This window comes from Sarcophilus harrisii, chromosome 1 (genome assembly GCF_902635505.1).
Source record: "Sarcophilus harrisii chromosome 1, mSarHar1.11, whole genome shotgun sequence".
NCBI lineage: Eukaryota > Metazoa > Chordata > Mammalia > Dasyuromorphia > Dasyuridae > Sarcophilus > Sarcophilus harrisii.
The window spans coordinates 353,349,756-353,373,930 of record NC_045426.1 but is presented as its reverse complement, the minus strand read 5'-3'; the positions used below and the strand labels follow the sequence as shown (position 1 = coordinate 353,373,930).

The following is a 24,175-nucleotide window of genomic DNA, read 5'->3' as shown; positions in this document are numbered from 1 at the left end:
CATCAATCATCAAACATTTGTATTGCTAAATTCCCTCAAAGTCTTGTTAACTATCACCTCTGGTTTTGTTAACCAATTGAGGACTTTTTCCCCCAGGTCCCTTTCTCTAAAAATGCCTTCTGAATGGAAGTTTTGGTTATTACAAAAGAGTGTGTATATAGTAAGATACTTATAGAGACTTTGTTTTTTGAAAGGTAACTAATTTCTTTCTGATCAAGAATATTTGAAATAGGTCTAGGTGACTCTGTTGGATAGAAGCACTGGGCCTAGAGTCAGGAAGACCAAATTTCAAATCTGGTCTCAGATACCTACCAGCTGTATGACCCTGGCCAAGTCATTTAACTTCTGTTTGCCTCAGTTTCCTTATCTGTAAAATGAGGATTAAAAATAGCATCTGTATCTCAGGATTGTAGTGAGGATCAAATGAAATAATAATTGTAAAGCACTTAGCAGAATGCCTGGCACATAGTAAGCACTATATAAATGTTAGTGTCATTATTTTTATCATTATCATTATTATTCTTGGGTCAGTGTTGAGCCTCACATACGTTTGAGAGGGTAAACATGCTTGCATGTTTATAGGAAAGCATTACTTTTAAAACTCTAAGTCTAATCAGAGTACTTAATTATTTTTGTTAGCACCTCTATAATTAGGTCATATCCAAGAATATATTTTATAGTGACTAGCAATGGTATCCTCTTCACATTAGAGAATAACTAGAGTGTTTCCCTATGACACTGCCTTCTTCGTAGGTTTCCACCCTTTTGACCATGATTAATTCTAGAGCCTCCATAATCATCACAGAAACACATGTCAAGATTAGGATAGACTAGATGAACCTCTGGTCCTATTGAGGATTGAAGAGATCTGTCCTAACATCTGTGTTCTCCCAATTCAGAAAGCCCACCAGTTAGAGGATTCTAAAATTTTTCTTTCCCTTTCTCTTGCCTGGGATCTGATCCATAAAACTTGGAATGAACCTTTCATTGTTTACTATCAATTGGAATGAAGCCCCCAGTAATCTATATCATTTATGATAATATTCCTGAATAGCATCCCAAAGTCTCCAGAAGTTCCAAAATTGTTTCCAAGTTTGAGAAGAGATTACTAGCACCTACTGGGGTACATACATATCGTCCAAATTGGCTACACCTTGCTTAATAGTTAGCGTTTATATACTGCTTTAATGTTAACAGCCCTTTACATATATTATCTCATTTGATCCTCACAAAAAAACAAACATGTAGGCATTACTATTATTATCCCCATTTTACAGATAAGGAAATTGAGTCTGAGAATGATTAAGTAACTTCTCCAGAATCACACAACTGGGAAATATGTGAAGCAGAATTAAAACAAGTTTCCCTGACTCCAAGTCCATAAATCCATCCACAAGGACCTACTCAACATACTATCAGTAGCATATTAGGGACACCAGATTTCACACAAATTGAACAGAAAATTATTTTGGATTTGACTGTAATAATGTTCTGAATGTTCTAAAGAACGAAAAATTTGATTTGGATATTATAATTGACCTCTAGTGTTAGAATCCAAAATCCTATTGTTTTCAGTGAATGATGAAATTTGGTATACTTATAGCTCTTTCTTTAAAATAGGAAGAAATATTAATGATATTGATGATTACAGGTTTTTATATATTTTATACTTATTTTTCAACAGACAATATGGGCATAGGTCTACTTGGCCTATTCTGTGAAGTCTTCCATCTTATTATGAATTCCACTAAGAAAGTAAAAGTGAATTCTAATGACATTGTTCAAATGAGTAATTTTTATATAGAGGAGATATCTCATTGAAGCAGAAGCTTCTGTCTGATCTTTTCACCTTTTCAATAAAGTAAATGGAGAACTGTTTACAACAGCCTTTGTCTGGCTTTGGGATTGATTTTAAATCACCTGGATTGATCATGTAGTTATGACACTTGCAAAAATCCCACCAAACATCCTCACCTCTAAATAGAATTAGAATTTAGGGGTTTAAAATGTGCTAGTATGTGTCCCGCAAACACATTTTTATCCTTTTTCTCTTCTCGTATAAACACAATAAAACCAGAATTCATAATGATGTGATTTTTAAATATACTTGGTTTTCTAAATGAACAAACAACTTTAATCTGGGTCCTTCTTCCTCACAGCATATCATCTCCTAAGTAAATTCTTTAGCCAATAGGAAAACAATATGCAAATAAAATGAGCATGTCACATAACAGAAGAACTTGAACCATCTGATTTCAGCCACTTGGGACGAAAAGATAGAAAGTCCAGAATTAAGTTGGCAGTCATAGATTCTAGACTGTTACATAGTTGGATATTAAGGGACAATAAGAGGTGCCATGGATAAGCAATCTGCTTTGAGAATGATATTGTTCTTTCCTTCTTTCAGGCCTTCTGTCATTAACATTTCAATCTGAACTGTTTTCATTGACAGCAGCATATATGATATGTTCAAGCTTTAACCATTTATTTAAATTATTTTTTATGATGAGATGTTTGGAGGGGGGAGTATTCTATTCAGAGACCTTAAAACCATTATAAAAGCTAGTATTTCTTTTGTAAAGGTTTCCCCCCCACCCCAAGACTAGCAACAGTGTGATATTTTGGTTGCCATAGTAACTAGATAATGTGTTATAACTTGCCAAAAAAAATGGAAAATTGCTTTAAATCATTTTGCATCAACTACCAGTTCCTAAACAGGTAGTTCAGAATGGGGTTGTATTCAGTAACAGCCACAGATAAATCTAGTTTCAAGTTCTACCACTCAGCGGGAATCCTGTAATTAAGCTAAAGAAGAAAAAAAAAAACCCACATACTATAAACACACTGACTTTCAGTCATAGAATCTCCTAAAATATACTACAATCATCCATTTGCTTATGAATCCAGATCCTTTATAGTTTTGTTTTTTTTTTAATGCACATTATCAGATCAATCATAGTCTCATTTTCTATGGTACTTCATGTTAGCATTTTATTGAAGCTTTATAGGATAGAGTGCAAATTTCCTAATAACCTTAAAACACTTGTTATTGATTTAAAAACTAGAAAATGCTACCATATATGAATATTCTCGATAACATTTCTTTTCTTGAATTCACTTAGATGTAATTTTACATTTCCACAATATTAGTGTCTCCTGCTGCATTTTCTTTTGATATTGCATACAAGAGGTACATACTGCATTCCTTTCTGTAAAATTTTGTTAGTGGGATAAATAGGCGAGACCTGCCTCTATATGTACATGGTTTCACCCTGTTAGAAACATAAAGAAGCCTTAATTTTGAATAAACAGAAATAAATATTTTAATTTTTATTATTAATTTTCCTTCCAGCAATTTTCTTCTTGGTTTAAGAAAAAATGGCTTTACATAGTAGCTTAGAAATACATCTTATGATTAACAGAATGATGGATGTGATAAATCACCTTTTTCTCAAGTAATAATAAATCAACATTTTCCTACCCATAAATTTTTACTGAAAAACTTGAAATATTAGCATCATATATTTAACAAGGTGTCAGATACAAATACTACCTATAAAATGCTGCCCTATGAACCAGTAATATATATTAGTGTTATCTTTCTTCCTGGAAACATAGTGATTATAGAAATACAAATATAATTTACAATTCTGTTAATTTAGTACAGTATTATATTTCCTGTTCATTTTTTCTGGCATTCAAAATGGACCTAATCTCTCAGTTATTAACATTACATCCCAATGTTAAAACAAACAAACAAAAAATTTCTTTTAGTTAAAATGCTTACTTGTAATTAATGAATATAAATTTAATTTTTATGGTTATCAGCAATATGTCACCATATGAATGAGAAGTTTCTTCATCAGTTTTACATTAAAAGTAATTATGTCTTGGTACATAATTTTGTAATTCTGAGTAAAAACAATTTTTCTTATCAATTTTTTTACCTTAAATTTTAGAAATACTAAAGCATCTTGGAGATTACTTGATTTTTTAAAAAACAAATTCTATTTGAAGAGCTGTAATTGAAGGATGAATTTTGATTACATTATCTAGGTGATTGTTGGTTGCACTGAAAGTTTTATTTCATTTATTTTTAGAGTATTTTTCCTAAAGTGGTAATAGTGTATTGTGGGGAGTGGAGCAGGGCAGTGTCCTTCCCTTGGCTGTATTGATTTGCCCTTCAGCTGTTTGCAGTGCATGGAGAACCCAGGGCCTCGTTGTTGATTATCTACACAATGTCTCTGTGAGCAGTATTGACCCATTGCCGCTTACTGCCTGTGGCTTTTGGATTTTCACACCGTCTCCATGACACTCATAATAAAACATACTATCTTATTGCTACTCAGCTCTGGGAGCCAACTGATGTAGCCTCAGAACAACGGCAACATTTCTGGAGAACATTTATTGTATGTGGGGTAAAGTGTTGTAGCAATTTTAAGAATGTGTTGTGTGCTATTTTAGTAGATACCTGCGTAGCAGGATTCAGCACCACACAATAAAATTTTATTTTTCTAAAGTAAAAAAAAAAAAAAAAAAAGGTCTTACCTAGTAGCCTTGCTTCTGAAATTTTGCACTGTACATTAGATTTTTAAAAAACATTGATCCAGTTAAAGGTATTTTCCCTATGAACATTATTAGTTGGTTTTTATTTTCTGTAATAGTAGAATGAATTTTCAGAACTCAATTTTGAATCTATTACTACAGTGATTCTCTGTTGCAAAATTGCTAAGCATATTTGACCAGGCTTGTGTTCTGAATTTCTTATTACCACTGCATTCTGAATGTATTTTGATTTTACATTTCTTCTGAAGTGTATTAACCTGCACTAAGGAAATCATGTAAAACCTTCCATTTCACATTTTTAGTTACATTGGTGAATGTTTTTTTTTTTTTTCCTTTAGATGATGTAAATAATGAAAAATGCGTTTGCCTCTGTAGCTTTTAGTTTTGTGTCTCTGGGGCTCAGTCCTCTTATTAATATTGGATTGTTCTATATTTAAAAAGTATATATTTTCTTTCACTTTCTCAGGCATCATATAATGCGTGCAAAATTCCTTTATAATTTGTTTGTTGATTATGTAGTTAGTATTTAGCATTTCACAAACTTAGGAGCAAACTCAAAGACCCTCAAGAATATACATTTATCATACTAATAAGAAAAGGATTAAAATGTTCATAGTTCTTAATGGTACCTTAAATATTTAACTCTACTTTACTATTATTACCTAAAGCAGACTTCAAAAAATTTATACACTTCTAAAAGGAGGCTATTTTGTTCTGCTCTTGCTAGTAGTATTAGATCATTTTTATATAAAAGATTATGTCAAAGCAGAACTTGCATATGAGTTTCATATATAATCATTATTCATCTTTTTTTATTTTGATTTTTTAAAAAATATTTTTAATAGTCAGAAGGCCTTTACATTTTTTTAAAGCTTAAATGATATGCAGTCAAGCAATATTTGGGAATCTTTTATTGATTCTATTTATTAGCAAAATACTTTTCTCTTTGTTCTATTTATCCAGCATGGAAATGGGGCTATCATTCAAGGCTATGATTTCAGACTGCTTGCAATTAAAATGATCAGTAACTTACTATTGGTAAAATGTAAAATCCTACTCTGCTTATATTACAAGATGCATTTGACCATTTAGATAACAATATAGAGAGAGAATATGGTTTTTAAAATCTTTTTATCAACAAGTGTATGAAAATGGTTCTGTGAAGATATCAAAAGCGCATTTCATTTGTGGTAGTTAGTGAATTCTGACTTAAATCTGTCCTGTATTTATTTTCTAAAGATACAAAGTGGATTTTTATTGAGTTTGTGGGATGACATTTTATAGTAATCCAGGATATTGTTTGAAAAAAAAGACAAGCCAGTAACTTTTAGGGGAAACTGTATTATCCTTTGGGTATGTAATATGATTTTTTTCAAGTGACTTCCTTTGTTTCCTTGGTCAGCCTGAAAACCAAAACCTAAGTGAAAGTCCTTTAGATGCTGCTGCCAGCTTGCTTTTTACATTTTCTGTCCATGACATGTCATGTCAGGAAAATATGACTACAAGAAATCTTCCTAAAAGAAGCTTTGAGTTTTTCTTAATAACAACACATTCCTAAATTTCAGGTTGACTTGGGTCAGTTTATTGGTGGGGGAAGGGTAAGGGGAGGGATTCAGTGCAGGCTTTGTTCAACTCCCAGAGTCACTGGCTTAGGCAGCAGTTCAATAACCTCTGGGAAAAATAGCAGGATACACTTTACCCATTGTTATGCAAACATTGTTCTTTTGGATCTGACCTTTACTTGTATAGATTTAACATCTACAGCAAGTCAGGTTTTGAATTCTATGAGTAGACTTGCAAGTTTACAGTAAACCAGACTCACAATGGTTTTGAGCCCTCCCACCTGATGGTGTTTGATGGCATGAGGTTTGTATTCCCACTTAAACCATAGTATTTCAGTCTGTCTTTGGACATTCAGAACCACTTTAAAGTGCATGAGGGCTGCCTCTTAACTGAGTCATAGTTATCAGGTATTGCAAAGGTTAAGCCTTATCATCTGTGCACAAAAAAAGGTTGAGGTTTCATCAAAAACTTCCATCCTCACAACCTTTCGACCACAATTTGATGATTATTATTGATTATTTCACAGCCTTTCACTCACTCTCTGCCACTGTGGCCAGCCTTGATATACAGATAGGGCTGCAGTCCAGCTAAAATAAGACTCCATCTTGATAATGGACTGAGATGAGATACTGTTATTTGATAACGATAATTGATGTTTCACAGTGAATTGGAAAGCAGTTCCAAGTGTACCATAACTGTAGCTGTATTCTATCCACAAATATGGCGATTGTTTATAAAATAGAACAAAAGAACTAAAATTAGGTATTTGGGCATGGTTTTTGCAAAGTATTCAATATTGTACTTTTTATTTAACATTTGTTAGTTTTCAATTCTAAATTTTTTAAAAAGGAAATAAAGCATTCATGTGCTTCATCTTTGGATTCAGATTAGTTTGTTAAAGTCTTGCATAGCATAGTTCTTATTGATTAGGTCCATTGCAGACTTAATACTTAAATCCCACATTTGGATTATGATGAATCACTGTCATGTATGAGCTAGGTATCTAAGGTCAAAGTTAAATTTCATGTTGCCATTAATTTCTTGAGCATTTTACACACTGTATGAAAACACAATTTAAATTATTGATCACAAGAAATTATGACACTTGGCAAATCAAAGTTAAAGATATGTGAATCTTGATTTCTCTTAATCAATTATTAACCCATTCCTCTAAAAAAATGCATAACTTTTGTGTGCATGTGTTGACTATGTTTCTTTCTGCAACAAGGTTTAAGTTGATTAAGGTATCATTCATCTTAGGTGCTCTTCATCCGATTTCTTTTAGTTTTGTTATCACCTTCGTAACCCCTAATTAAGCAATAAGACTTGACAGAGAGTATGGTTATCATGAGATAATGACACCCCAAGTGTGTTATGAGGCACAAGGTTCAGCTGAGTGCTTCTAATCCTCTAGGGGTGTGATTATCTCATGATAAACACACCACATTGCAGTTCATTGATATCATTGCAGCATGTCCATACCACTGTAATTTAGGTAGAATTGCTATTTCCATGCAAAATGATTTTTGTTAGTTTTTTAAAATAATTATGGAGATAAAATGAGTATGGAAACTGATAGTTAAAAACCAGAAATTTAAACTTCTAAGATTTTTACTTAAGTTACATTTCATACTTAATTGTAAAATGTACTTTTTAAAATGATTACTTCAATAGGTTGTCACAATGGAATGATACTATTCAGCTTGATAATTTTGGAATATGTAATGGAATTTCATTCTCTGACTCCTGCGGGAACAAATTTCCACTGAACTCAGGGAAATAGACCTTGTATATTAGAGATGGCCAACTCACCTATAAGCTGACTAGAACCAGATTCAAAAATAATTTGGGAATTTTTTTATAAAATAAGAATACAATGAAACATGGATAATGTTAGTCTGAGTCAATCTGTGGCCTAAAGATATCTATATCTGTTTGAATTTAACACCACTGATTTATATAATTCTCCTCTTGCACAGAAGGAGTTTTTTTTGTTGTTTTATATTGTTGGAAGTTGGGAATTTTGTAAATAAAAGAAAAGAAAAAATCTAAAAAAACTAATTTTTTTTATTTTTGAAGAAAGCCATGTAACTCATTGGGTGTGTTGACCTGCGCAGTTTGGTATCAGTTGTCTGACCCAGAGAACATGCTAGTACTGTGTGTGTGTGTGTGTATGTGTATGTCGTATGTGTATGTGCATGTGTGAGAGATGTAAACAACTGATTTGTTGCAATAGTAATTATAGTCTGGAATTTTTGTCCCCTTCCCAAAATAAATAATGAAGCACGTTCCTCTTCTGAGTAAAGAGAGATAGGGACATTATGAGAAAAGAATGTTGCATATCCTGACAGATGTGGTTGTTTGTCAAGTTGTAGAAATGTTTTTCTTTGTTATGAGAAATTTGGGGAATGGAAATATCAGAAAATGACTAATGTATTTTTTAAATGACACCAATAATATTTTTCAAAGATACTCTGATTAAGAATACTACATGAACACAAACTAAATAGGTGATTGGTGTGATGATGATTTTATTCTATTCACTTAAGTTTATATCTCTAAAGATCCTTGATTTTTACCTCATTCTCAACCCCATATTCATTAGTGTTCAAGTTTTGTCAGTTCTGCTCCTACCACTAATATGTGTCCCTTTTTTTCTGCTCATTTGTTCACTGCTCTTGTTAAACTGCATTACTTCTTTCCTGGACTATTGCAATAATCTCCTTATTGGTATTCATACTTTTAGTCTCCAATATCTAGCCTCTATATTAATGGTATCAAACTCAGATAGAAACAGGAGCCATTAAAGTGTAAATTAGGATCCAAGCAAGCCACATGTTGACTTAATTTTTAAAATGAAATGTTATCTATATTTTAACAATGTTTTGTTAAATATTTCCCAAATATATTTAACCTAGTTCAGGTTACCTGCTTCTACACAGTTATAAGAACAATTTTCCTAAAGTTTGATCATGCCATTTCCTTGTTCAAAAATCTTAAGTGACTTCCTGTCATCCCAAGGATAGAATATTATTGAAAGTGGGGCAGCTAGTTGGCACAGAAGGACCTGAGTTCAAATCTGGTCTCAGGCACATTACCTTTCCTGGCTTGTGGGACTCTAGGCAAGTCACTTAACCCCAATTGCTTCAGCAATACATACATACATATATATGTATATTTATAATTGAAAGTCTTGAGTCTAGCATCTGAAACCCTGTCCAGTTGGGTTCAGTCTGCCTTTCCAGACAACTTGTACTAAACCCTCTTACATTTCATACTAGACACCGTCCTCACTGAGTTCAGTTTTTGTTTTTTTTTTTTTTTTTCAATTTCTGCCTTCAAGATGCTTACATTCAAAGATAGTGGGGTGAGATATGACATATATTCTGACAAGTATAAATACAACATAAAATGTGCTAAGACTGACTTTGAAGGAAGACAAATAATTCATTGGGAGGTGTATTTTGCTTTTAGAGGACAGACTGCAATTATGCAGAGGCAGAATGAGATCCAGAAATAATTAATATTCCATTTTGGCTGCAGTATAGAGAGTATGAAACTTTGTAGCATGAAAACAAGACTTAAAAGGTAGTTTGGTGCCAGATTTCTATAACACTCTAAGGTTTACAAAACATATTCCTTATCAAAACCCTCTGAGGTTGGTAATAAAATAATTTCTTCTTTTTACAAATCAGTCAATAAATATTTATTAGGCACATTCTACATGGCAAACATTGTACAAGTACTAAGAATTCAAAGAAAGCCCAAAACGGTCCTTGCCCACAAGGAGTTCTCCTGTTGGAAGAGAGACCATATAAGTAACTGTATAATCTTGATTATACTGTATAATCAAGATGCACATGGGATAAGTTGGAGGTAGTAATGTCCATTAGGTGAAGTATTAGCATTAAGGGGATCAGGAAAGGCTTCTTGATGGCAGAAACAAGAAATGAGACCATGGTAGGCATGGCATATAGGAAAACCAAGAAAAATGCATGAAATTGAGAGATCTGGACTGTGATGTCCAAGGAGGGTCAAATGGAGAAACTAAAGCTTTGAGATGTTGTGACATGATGTTCATTGTTCTACTAATAGATATATATAATAATACTGAAACTTGGGACTCCTGTTACTTCTCTTAGTTTTCCTTTACTTATGCTACTACCAAGTTATTTATTTTCCCTCATTAATATACTCAACTCCCTTTTTTGGTTTATAAAGATAAATTTCATATTTAATTTTCTTAGTTATTTTATATGTGTGTTTCTTAGGTTGAACATGAAATGAGACCATTTTCATCCATCTTTGGTTGCATGTCTTTTAGTAGAAGTAATACGATGTCAGAAAAACATAGGCCTAAGGGTCAAGAAACACCGATTAGGCCAGATAATCTCTCAGGGATACTTCTGCTTCTAAAATTTTTGATAATTGAAAATTTTCATAAAAGAGTAACCTTTTTTTAATCCCTTCCTAACCACACTTTAACATTCAAAAGATAAAATGAAATTATGTATAGGCTTTGTGATATGTTAAGGAAAAAAATAGACTCAGATGCCTTACTTTTAGATATTTTAAGCATAAATTTTAAAATAACTCTTTTGTTCTAAAAATGATACACTTAGAAAACATCTATTTTTGAGATGGTTTTGAACATTACTTGAAAATGGATGACTGTGGTTAAAAAAATAATATGTTTAAATAATTAACCCATTTATGATTAATTGCTTTTGTTATTCAAAAGAGATGAAAAAGACTTTAGAGTACAGATGGAGTATCTGTTATTCATGTAGGAAATTTTAATATCCTTTAATAGAATTCTTCTTCTGGCTTAAATTCTTATTTTCAGATAGAAAAAATTTTAGGCAGTTGTGTTCAACATGTAGTCCCATGATAACATTAAGAATTTTGCCAGACAAAAATTACTTTTCAAAAAAGCTTTTATTATTGAAAAATGACAGAACTACTTTTGACAGTGACACTCTATGGCTAAATATAACAAATGTCATATTTATGCATACCACTTGCCTACCATTTTTATATTTCATGGAATGAAATAGAAATTTTATAGTTGAACATTTAGATAGTTTGATAGAACTAAAAACCTGCAGAATTTTTATAGGAAATTGCTTAGGCAGCTTAGAAAAAAGCATTAAGTTTTGTTAAATCTATCCAAGCTTTAGCAACTTTGTGAAAAATCTTTTGTCTTTTTTATCATCTACTCTTCATGTCTCTTCCTTATGCCCTTGGCACTTCATGACTGATTCTTTTAATGAAATATCTTGAGGTCAACATATTTTGCCACAGATCTTAACTCATTAGGCAATTACTTCAGTTGTGATAGTCCATTCAGTACTTGGTCTTTGATTGTCAAGAAAAACAGCTCTGTCAATTTCTTTTTTTTTTTTTTTTAATTTAATAGCCTTTTATTTACAGGTTATATGTATGAGTAACTTTACAGCATTAACAATTGCCAAACCTCTTGTTCCAATTTTTCACCTCTTACCCCTCACCCTCTCCCCCAGATGGCAGGCAGGATGACCAGTAGATGTTAAATATATTAAATATAAATTAGATACACAATAAGTATACATGACCAAACTGTTATTTTGCTGTACAAAAAGAATCAGTATGTCAATTTCTTTTGTAATATGATGCTAGAATCTGTAGCTAACTTCAGCCTTATAAAACACAAACTTTGAAATAAAATTATTCTACTTTTAAAAGAAAATGGTGTTGTTAGAGCACCTATTGACTAATTACCAGATTTTTATCAAGATTGTTTCTTGAATATAGCCAGAATATCCCATTTTGTAATATTTAGTTAAAGTACATTCTTGCAATAAGGCTTATTTATTGATATTAAAATCAATGAAATAGAAAAACATGTATACAAAAAGACATAGGAAAAACGCCCTTAAGAGGTCCCTGATGACAGTGTGGAATTTGAAGGCTTTTCCAACCTCTCTGTCTTACAGGGAACCAGATTTTAGATAGAAATATAATGGTAGCCTTTGAAGCTACCTTTCCATCAAAGAACAACTAAGTGATGTATACATAGACATTTCTGGACCAGAAACAGAAATGAAGAATGACTTTTTTAGATCTGTAATAAGAATTACCTTACCTCGTTTTTTTTTTTTTTAAACAGCAAATTCAATATTTTTTTGTTTATATGTCATATGTATCTGTTCTTGTTAAAACTAAATAAAAAGATTTTCAACTACCTTCTCCCAAATCATCAGATACTATTTTTAGGCTTTTCTATTTTCACTGAGAGGCAAAAAATCTGGTTTGGTAATAGGATATGAAGTATCAAATCTAGGTTTCCATAGAAAATGAATGGTAAGGTAAAATTTATTTCATTTGACTGTCTACAATTTTCATGTTTCAAATGTTAAATGCTAATGTTTAAAACCAAAGAAGGAAAATAAGGACACAGGGGGAAGAGGAAGAACATGTAATACCACTGATCCCTCTTATCGGAAGGAATTATCATGTTCCTAAAAGAGGAATTTTGCCTTAAAGATAACACAATTTGTCATTGTGTGATTCATCCATTTTTCTTTTACAATTTTCATTTCAATAAACCACTTGCATAGGTCTACTTCTGACAACAAAAACTTCTTAAAACAATTACAAACTATTTACAGCCACATGAAAGAATGTTCCCAAGCAGTGGTGTCAAACTCAAATTGGGCAGCATGTTAACTTAGAAAACTATATGTTAACAGTATGTGGATTGCATTGTATTTTTATTTTGTTAAACCTCTTTCAATTACATTGTAATCTGAATGAACTATTATCAAAATTTGGGGTTTTTTTAATTTACTCCTCTGCTCCAAAATGTGAAAAATACACATCAAAACAATTCTTGTTTCTGCCTCCTTCCCTCTTTCCCTCCCTCCCTCTTTCTGTCTACCTTCCCCCCCCCCCATACACACCTATCTCATTTAGGAAATTTACCAACCTAACAAAAGATATAAGTAGTCAATGTTAGAGGGGTAGAGGGGTTATGAAAAGAAAGATACTAATGCATAGTTGGTAAAGCTATACATTTTTAATTAAATGAAAATTTTATTTTATTTTATTTTATTTTTTATTTAATAGCCTTTTATTTACAGGTTATATGTATGGGTAACTTTACAGCATTAACAATTGCCAAACCTCTTGTTCCAATTTTTCACCTCTTACCCCCACCTCCTCCCCTAGATGGCAGGATGACCAGTAGATGTTAAATATATTAAAATATAAATTAGATACACAATAAGTATACATGACCAAAACGTTATTTTGCTGTACAAAAAGAATCAGACTCTGAAATATTGTACAATTAGCTTGTGAAGGAAATAAAAAATGCAGGTGTGCATAAATATAGGGATTGGGAATTCAATGTAATGGTTTTAGTCATCTCCCAGAGTTCTTTTTCTGGGCATAGCTGGTTCAGTTCATTACTACTCCATTGGAAATGATTTGGTTGATCTCGTTGCTGAGGATGGCCTGGTCCATCAGAACTGGTCATCATATAGTATTGTTGTTGAAGTATATAATGATCTCCTGGTCCTGCTCATTTCACTCAGCATCAGTTCATGTAAGTCTCTCCAGGCCTTTCTGAAATTATCCTGTTGGTCATTTCTTACAGAACAGTAATATTCCATAATATTCATATACCACAATTTATTCAGCCATTCTCCAACTGATGGACATCCATTCAGTTTCCAGTTTTTAGCCACTACAAAAAGGGCTGCCACAAACATTCGTGCACATACAGGTCCCTTTCCCTTCTTTAGTATCTCTTTGGGATATAATCCCAGTAGTAACACTGCTGGATCAAAGGGTATGCACAGTTTGATAACTTTTTGAGCATAGTTCCAAACTACTCTCCAAAATGGTTGGATTCGTTCACAACTCCACCAACAATGCATCAATGTCCCAGTTTTCCCGCATCCCCTCCAACAATCATCTAAATGAAAATTTTAAAACAGAAACCATTTATTTTATCTTGCCACTCTCTTCTTCCCCTGCCCCCAAAGAAAAGAAGAGGGAAAGAAACCTTGTAATAAGTATGCATTTGTCAAACAAAACAAATTCCCATATAGTTTAACCATTTCTTTTTTGTAAAATAATTTGGCATTGTGCAAATTAAGTGGCAAAAATGTCCACACACTTTGATCCAGTGATTTCATTACCAGGCATAGTAGTGGATCCCAGTGATGTCATTGATTAAAAAAAAAATCGCACAGATAACAGATGATTTATTGCAGGACTTTTTGTGGTAGCAAAAACTTGGGAACAAAGTACATGCCCATTGATTTTGGGAATACCTAAATAAATTGTGGTAGATAAATGTAACAGAATATTATTGTCCTGTAAGAAATGATGAATATGATAACTACAGTGAACCATGAAAAAAACATATGAACTTATACAGAGTGAAAAAAAAAAGCACAATGACTACAACAATGTAAATGGAAAGACCAGCCACCACAAAACAACTGAAAGTGAATGTTTCACAGTTCCAGAAAACAAGCATTACACCAGGGAAGAAATATAAAAATACCTCAATACTTTTGCAAAGGTGGAGTTGGACATGAATGTGAAACATTGTATCTATTGTCATGTATGTGTTATCAGTTTTATTGGTTTTTTTTTTTTTTTTCCATTTCTTCCTTTAAAAAAAAGAATCTTGGCTGAATTAGATAACTCTTTTAGAGGAAGGATGGAAAGGAATATAGGCGGAAAACAGGTGCTACCAAAATTAAAATATCAATAGAAATCTATTTTCCTTAATATATAAAAAGGAAAGCAAAGGAAAATAAATAGTCTCTGAAAGTTTGAGAAGAGATCTGGGAAATACCATACCATATATACTATATATAATTCTTTGTATCATATGTATTATACTATGTAATGTATATCATAATTTTTGAAGGATGTAGGGAAGTAATATTTATAAATACCTTTATGGATTTTGGACAGTTTAAGTGAATGAAAGAAAATAAGCTCAGGAAAGTTGTCATTAATTCATGTAGCATACATTTAAAAAATAAATAAGATATGGGCCCTGCTTCTCAAAGAGAGCCAATAGAGGAGTTAAAAATACGAACCCAGTTAAGTATAATACAAAATAGAATAAAGTTAATAAAAGAGTTTTGGCAAGGTGTTTTGAAATTTAATAGAAGGAAAATTCATTTCTGGTTGATGGCATCAGGAAAGTTTTCCTGGAAGAAGGACATAAAGATTAACAAAAATAAGATCATATTCCTCAAAACGTTTACAGTCTATTAGAGGAAAAAAATATAAATAAGTAACTTTAATACAAGAGAAAAGTAGTAGTAAATATTTTAGAATGAGACTCTGATTCAAAATTGAAGGGACTTTAGTCATCTAGTCCAACACCTAATTTTAGAGATTAGGAAACTGATGTTCAAAAAGGTTAAAACACGGGGCAGCTAGGCAGCACAGTGGATAGAACACCATCTCTGAAGTCAGGAGGACTCGAGTTCAAATTTGATCTCAGACACTTAACATTTCCTGGCTGTGACCCTGGGCAAGTCATTTAACCCCAATTGCCTTCAGTAAAAAAAAAAAAAAAAGTTAAAACAGTTGCCAGAGGAAAGGACCTGGGCACTTTGTTGTGCCTACTATGTGCCAGCATACTAAGTGCTGTTACACATGTTTCATTTGATCCTTATAGAACTCTTTGGGGTAGGAGTTACTATTAATACCATTTTATAATTGAGGAAACTGAGGCAAAAAAGTTATGTGGCTTGCCTAGGGTCACACGAGCAGTAAATATCTGAGTTCACATTTGAACTTGGGTCTTCCTGGCTCCAGACCCAGCACTCTTTATCTCTTGCACCACCAGCCGTCTCACAAGTAGGAGGCAGCTCCTCCTACTTTGGACCTCAGCTTCCTAACTTCAAATCTTCAAGGGAGAACAAAATAGAAAACTTTCTCCAAATGCTTTGCCTTTTCAATCAGCAAATAGTAAAGCTGATCCTTGTTCTAATGAGATTCATCCTGATTGTTGGTCTTATTTATCCAGGGGATAACTCTTGAAGCCATGGATTCCAAAAGAAAGAGTTCAGAGAGTGCATTGCAGGGGTAAGAGGACCATCATCTTATTCCAAGGCATGAACATGGAAGATAGAGGAGATGGCTCATTTGAGGAACAGTTAATATGTCATCTTGGTTAAAGCATTAATGTGTGAATGGGGCATATGATGAAATCTTTAGAAAAATATATGGGCATCAAATTGTAGAGGACTTTAAATGTCAGTTTGAGAAATTTACATTTTATCTTAGAATCATTAGGAAGCCTGTGAAAATGTGTTAGCCAAAGAATGGCATAGTCAGACTTCTTGTTTGGATTACTTTGGTAGCTGGTAACAGAAAGAGCATTATATTCCAAATTTTTAAAAGGCAATGAGAGAGCATTGACCATGTGGCTGGAAACAAAAGAACATATGTAGGAGATGTTGTTAGGAATAATGACTAGATTGCGTATGGGCACAGAAAAGAAGCATAATTAGGACAGGGAAGAATCAAGGGTCAACCTGGCTGATTAGAATGATCATGGTGTTCAAGTTGAAAGGGAACTAAAAGGCCATTTAGCTCAACTCATCCTGAAAAGGTAACTCAACACCACTTCACATACCTGGGCATATCTACGCTCTGCTTGATCTTCAATACTTCTGTGATATTAGGATCTTCATCTTCCTTGTCACCTATACTTTGTGCATTTTCAATTCAGAAAAATTTAATATGTGTCTACTGTGTGCCAGGCGCACTGTGTGTACAAGTAAAAAAAAGAAAGAAAGAAAGACTCTATTCTCAAGAGCTTAGAGCAGTGGTTCTCAAAGTATGGTCCAGAGAATCCTAGGGATCTTTGAAACCCTTTTAGAGGGTCTACAAATTCAAAAATAGTTTTTTTTTATTTCCAATATGATAAATGTCTATAAATATAATCCAGATAAACAAAAACACTTTGGAGAAATCCTCAATAATTTTTAATAGGATAAAGATACTGAAAACAGAAGTTTAAGAACCACTGGCTTAAAGTCTAATAATGTAAAAACAACACATAAAAGGGGTGGGGGACTACTAGGAATATTCAGCTCAGGGACATGATGTTCATGGAGTTGGAACCAGGCTTAAATTAAGATCATGGAAAATGGAGGGTCTGAGCCTTCTCTAAAGGAAGTATTTGAAAGGAGTTTACTCAGGGCCACTGCCAGTCCTTTTGATTTTTTTTTTTTAAATATCTCCCCCCTCCCTTTTGTGAGGCAGTTGGGATTATGTGACTTGCCCAGGATCACATAGCTAGTAAGTGGTAAGTATTGTGTCTGAAACCAGATCCACTGTGCCATCTAGTTGTCCCCTTGAGTTATGTTTTACCAAATCAAGACAACCCACCTGATGTCATTTGTCGTCTTCAAGAAATAAAGGAGGAAACACAAACTGCTTTAACTTCTAACCCTCAAATCAGTGGGGAGTTGTGATAGTGTTGAGTATCAAAAACTGAATCATTCAGCATGATGATTAGTTTATTGGGAGAGGCAAGATGTTCCATAGATTGGAACCCAGCAGAACTGCTGATAGAAAATGGAGTATTTATTACCTGGAGAGACATATTTATGCATAGAAAACTAAGTCTGTGATTTCCTTTATTGCGTATTTTACTGCATATTGTAAACTTATGCATTTTGTTTCATAGCCAAACTCTTATAAAACCTATCTATACTAATTGCTTCCAATTCCTCTCTTCCCTTTTGATCTCATCACTCAACTGAAACTAGTCTTCAAATTGCCATATCCAGTGGCTTTTTCAGTCTTCTCTTTTTATCTACATTATTTGCCCCAGAATCTGCAAGTACTTGATAGCCATCTCTTCTTGGATTCTAAGTCTCATGGATCAGTTGAGCTTGAGAGTTATGAAGTGCAAAAGACTAAAGCAGATTGGGTGACTTCTCTAAGTCTAGTATTAATATGGGGGGGTTAATGAGCAGAGGATGACCAAGCTGTTTAAGAATGAAGCAAACCAGCCCAAGTTGGAAAAACAGAGCAAGTTAAAGCTTTAGTTTTTGGCATCGGAGCCTTGAATAGCAAATACAGGAAGTGTAGTTGCCTACAACTACCTAGGCAAGATGGGAAGAAACAGGAGGAAGGAAGGAAAGAAGGGAGAGAGAAATATAGTTTATAGACAATGGGATTGAGGTAAATTGGGTTAAATATGTGGGAGAGATGTAGAAGAGAGAAAAGATATTCACCTGACCAGACAGTTACTAAATCACAGATATCATTGTTTTTGTGAGCAAGGAGTCTGGCTGCTAAAAGGTATAGGAGGAAAACATCTATCTGTGAACTATATCACATTATATTATAAAAATTTGGTTTTCTGGAAATAGCACAGGTATTGATTATGTGCATCTGTGTATATGAGTTGTATATAGGAGTTTTTATCACAAAGCTGTATAATAAGAACAAATAACTGGTAGAATGCCCTTGTCTTTTTCTGTTCACTTACTTTAATTATGTTAGACATTGCCCTCCATAAGCTTATGTGTAATTTAATGGTAGAATTAACCTTATGTACACATTCAGACAATTCATATCTTTCAGGATATATTAATTTTCTCTGCTTAAATCATAAATATTGCTTACCTAATTTTCTTAATCTGAACTTCTTCTGGTGATGAATCATATTAATCAATTAAAATTGGAAATATGAGATCTGCTCAGTGTAAAGTAGCCTAGAGCCCCTATTATTTAATTTTATAAAGCCTTTATAATGAAAAAGAATAATTCAGTTAACCAAATAAGAGCTTCCTTTATTCTCTTACCTATCTTTATTAAGGCAGTTGGTCCTCTGTAATCACTCCTTTAACCTAGGAATCGTTCCAAGCTAGACATGTGTCAATAGCAAAATGCATCCAAGTGAATGATAGATAGCTGAGAGAGTGAGGTGGGCTGCCTTTTTTTATGGTATTAGCTGCAGTGTTTTATAGCTAAGATGTTTGTGATTTAGATCTGTGGGAAGAGCCTGCTGAAGGTATAGATTCTGCAGATTCTTCCTAAACTCCTTTTGTTTCTATATGCCATTTACAAAATTAAAATGGTAGTTTACCTTAATGAAATCTGAATGTGTTTTAACAGATACCTACATTTAAATAAAGCTTTAATTTTCTAAAAAAAATGCTGGATGGTCACAGTGAATTTTGGTCTAGACTCAAAGCTAATAACTGAGCAGGTAGAAATAGACCTGAGTTGAAGCTAAGACCTTTCAGAATCATTCTAAATAAAGACAGATTATTATGAGAAACGATGTGTAATAAAGCAGACATAAAGTTAAGACCAGAGACAGTTAGAATGTATTCCTTCTTCATCCCATAGTTTTCCTATCCTATTCCTAATATGCTCATTCTTAACAAATTAAGGGAAATATTGGTCTACCAGTGATATGCAATGAAAGTGAAGTCATTTTTAAGATTATCAAGATTTTCCTTCTGCTTTCCTTCCTTCCCTTTTTTTCTCTCTTCCTTTTTTTCCTTCCCTCTTTTTTTCTTTCCTTCCTCTCTTCCTAGTTACCTACCTATTATACACACACACACAGACACACACACACACACACACACACACGTACATATATATCTGTTTTCCACAAACTAGAAGTTTCTAGCCTGGACTAGTTCACCTTTCTTAGATAGGTTAGTGACCCTTTGCCCAGTAAGTTCATCATATGTCCTCTGTATGAACTGTTGGCTTTACCAACAAATCACATGTGATACTGCTTTCAATAAGTTTCAATCCCTTGAGGCTTGAGTTAATGATTCTTAACAGTTTTACATTTCCTAAAATCACTTCCCACAATCCCTTATACCTCTCTTCTGTCGCCTATTTCAAGCTAAATTTTAACAACATTCCCAAAACTTATAAGCATCATTAGTGCATATCTTTTATTTGCATATGCATATTTGTGTGTAAATTAATTTTAGCATTTAGAAATTCATGAAACAGAAGCCTTTTAGCAGTTTGATAAATTAACTCCAGAAGAGACATGAAAAATATTCAGTAGCTGATTTGATGTGATAGATGATTTTAAAACTTAACATCTCTTAGATGAAGAAATTAGATCCATTTGTAAGAATTGGGTAGGTTTGGTAAAAAATTATTGAGGAAAAATACAACTTGAAAGGAAAAGTTTCTTTATTCCAAATCTATCCAAAATTCCTAAGATTAATGTATCATATAAACAATAACAACATAAAACAATAATCATTTTTAACATTTTTCTTTTCCTTTTTGGAAGTATATGTATGGAAGAATAAATGACATTTACTATAACGGAGCTAGCTTGCCTGGAAAAATAATTGTGATGCTGATCAGTCTCTAAAACTATATCATCCGGTACAGTGATTTTAAGTTGTTATTATCATAAAAAATGTGATGTAGTGTCTAGAATAAAGAGAAGAAAAAATTGTGGAGCTTTTAAAAAATTGAATTTGCATCAGAAGAAATGCAGAAATGTGTCTAAGTTACCTATTATTTTCCTGGATCAGCCTTTTCCAGCTTTTAACTTTATGAATGCTTCCATCTTACTTTTAAGTCTGTTAGTAAAGCACTTTTCTTTAATCAGGAATGCAGCTATACAGGGAAAAAGAGTAGGTTTGTTGTTGCTTTCTTTCTTTCTTTTTTCTTGTTCATCCTTCTTATAGAAAACAATTTCACAGGAATGATATTTTCCTCTAAAGTGATCAGGCAATTTCCAGAATAATCTTCAGATTACTATATACAGATTTGGCAGAAATCAGTCAGATAAATTGTGATCAGTCAGTTGTATGGCAGTTTGGTGAGAAAGATTGTTCTTTCTTGGGGTGTTACTTGTCTTACATTTTTTGTTGATAAAAGTTAGACAATTTAGAAGCAAACAATTATTACTGCCGAGTCATTACTCTTTAAAATGGTCCGTTCATTGTAATCCATACCTCCTCTGTACCATAGTGAGACAATTGAGATGTTTAAAAAACTTAGGAGTTTTTATTCTTATGACATTTTTGTTGTTCTGGGACAAGTACTTCTTTTCTTCCAGTTGCCAGAATAATTTTCTTCCCATTAAGTATAGTTACTTATAGTCTATCTGTGTAGCTGAGAGTAGTTAGGTTATGGCTCAGGGAATTTTCTCTCTTAAATTTTTCCAAGTCCTTCTCCCCATCCCCCATTGATCTTTTTAAATCCATGAGTTTTAATGAATAGAATCTGATTTTTAAAAGAATAGAGAGAAGAGTTCCCACCACTTATGTTTAATATCTAGAGTGTCTGTGATGGTGATATTTGGAAGCTCAGAATGGATGCCAAGCTAGCTGACTCTGAATCTTCCTTAATATAGTTTTTGTGAATTTTAAGGTTCCCCAAAATTGCAAATTAAAGGCATAAAATTAAAAAAAAAATTTGATTTCTAAAAAACCTGATAATATATGACTAGATATTAATGACTACCATTTACCTAAGCATTTCTAATTTCTACACTTTGGGAATGGAATTTTTATTGCATATACAAATAATACATTTTTTAAAAAATACTCAATTATTCACTACTTTCCAGAAACATTACTGTATATTGTAATGATGGCCTGCTAGCAAAAAGATTGGGAAGGAAAATATGAAGAACCTAAATCAAATATACAGAACTTCAGGAAACCCATATTTAATTTTGAAGTTAAATAAAATCATTCTTTTTTTTTCTTGTGAGCATTTTGTAGGACAAAACAAAATTAAATGGATTCTATTGTAGCTAATTTCTAAATTGAAAGGGAGGATAACATATGGCTCTGGAACCAGAGAACCTGTGTTCAAATTCTGTCTCTGATACTTATTATCTGTTTAACTTTAATCAAGTCACTTAATATTCTGTGCCAGAACTAATTCATATGAGACCAGTAATTCAGATCAGGGGTTTAAATGCAGTGAGACATTTGATAAAAACAAAACAAAATAACTTTTTATTTAAAATTATTAAAAAAATAAATAAAACAGTTCATAAAGTTAAACAGGATACTATTCATATAAAATGCTGTTTCTCGCTATCATTACATTCAACACAGCAACTGGCCATGCTAGATCAAAAAGACAGTAAGAATTGTGCTAAAACTTCCAAAATCAATTCTTCATAGACTAAACCAGTGATGGGAAGGAAGTGTAATTTAGAGGCAAATGTCCAGCCTATCAAATCCTTTTCTTTACAAGTCTTCAGCCTTTCCTTTGCTGTCCCCCATCAGGAAATAAGAAGTCGAAGAAGTTCATTTTTAATGGACCAAATATTGCCAACTCCTCGTTCAAGCCACCTAAGAAGGGTACAGAGAACAATTCCTATCTAGGGACCTATTAACCATTTTCAGGTGACTTTGTAAGAGAAATCCTCTGTAAAATTTATAAGCTATAGATCTTCTTACCTGACAAGAATCTTCATTGTCTCATTAGACCACATCCTCATCTTTTGTTCTAATGATTTATTAGCTTGGTAATTGAAATTTTGCACCAACCCATCATCTTCAGTTCTTTGGTGCCCTTTGATTTCCCTATGGAGAACTCTTGGGAGGTGGTATAGCCTAGGGGTATAGTAATGATATAAACCCAAGGTTCTCTTTCCACCAGGGCCAATTTCCAGTTTTCATCTTTACTTCTGCTTCCATTCTCTTCCCTTATAACCTTAAACTCAGAAGAACTTAGACACATTCTCCAGAGAAACCTCTGTGTCAGACATGCTTTCCATCTTGAACCTATCAGTCGCCATCTCTATTAGCATTACCCTTTTCATTGATACTTTTAAAGCCACGAGCCAGTTTCTGGCTTTCAAGGCATGGTTCTTAAAAATCAAAAGCACATTCATGTCTGTATCCTTTTATCAAATGCCCAAAGGTAATTTATCTTTTGTTTCCTTTTCAATCAGTGGTAATCCAATTTTGCTAAATAAAAGGCCATAAGATATTTAATTTTGCTATATTTCACTTGCCCTATCAAGCTTCTCAAGTATTCATCAAGATAACCAAAGGGAAAGAAACAGTGGGAGCTTCTTGGTTTTCTCTTATAATGCCACTGCCACAGAATTCCAGGATCTTATATCAGACTATCTAGTCACTCAGTGCTTCTCTTTCTTCCATACTATCTTTATGCTCCAGGTGGCAAAGAAGGGACACTAATCCACTGCAACAAAACTCAGTATCCCTAGGCCTCAGTTTTTTCATCTCTAAAGAGAGATGGCCTCTGAGGGCCTTTCTTACTTTAGATCTATGAAGAGGAAAAGGCTTTAAAAAGTGGGTTTTTAAGACAGTATTGCCCCAGTTCATCGGCTAAGTGATAGAAGCATATATTTATTGATGTCCATTTAGCTTGTTTGACCAACATATTTCCAAAACATACAGTTTGCTTCTTGTTCAGTTCATTCATGTGAGATAGTTATAGCTCCTTGCTTTATATCTAATATCAATCTTTATGTCTAGATCTAATCTTATTTTTTTTTAAGTTTTGAGTAAAACATGATTTCTTTCTCATGAGATATACCAATGACTGTGGGACCAAACTTAGATTTTCCTAAGGCCATGTCAGGATTTTATTCCTCAACTATTTTTGTATTCTCTGTTATATACCCATTCCCTAACATATATCCCTTCATTCAAAAATCAGCTTGCTTGAAATTTCTTTCAGTAAAGCAGTGAAGAACTCACAAGAAATGAGACAAATATATTTAAAAACACCCCATCTCTGAAATTATTATCAAAAATTTTTGCCTGTACTTAACCCATATGTAATACCCATACATACATATTAACTATGAATTAATTTTCAGGAAAATAATTACAAGACATTAAAAGGATGTATTGTCCAATGTGTCAGTTACATGAGTGCCTGTCACAGAAGACATAAAAGGGACAACTGAGACTCGAACCATTTTGGTGGGAAGGCCACTTTCTAGTACATAAACCCAACTGATTGTTACTTAAACAACATGGTAACAATTTGTGATTGTTCCTCTGTGATTCCTCTGTGAGCA

The 24,175-nt window shown here is 33.1% G+C and overlaps 1 protein-coding gene across 5 annotated transcripts in view; it reads left to right on the top strand.

Moving 5' to 3' along the window:
- WDR7 (WD repeat domain 7) overlaps positions 1-24,175 on the top strand; it is a 506,900-nt gene that overhangs the window by 406,724 nt on the left and 76,001 nt on the right. Inside the window, exon 27 of one of the 5 annotated variants that reach the window (XR_004230847.1) lies at positions 16,175-16,233. The exons of the other annotated variants lie outside the window; for them this stretch is intronic. The gene's annotated coding sequence lies outside the window, so the exon portion shown is untranslated. The remainder of the gene's footprint in view (positions 1-16,174; positions 16,234-24,175) is intronic. 5 annotated transcript variants of the gene reach the window in all.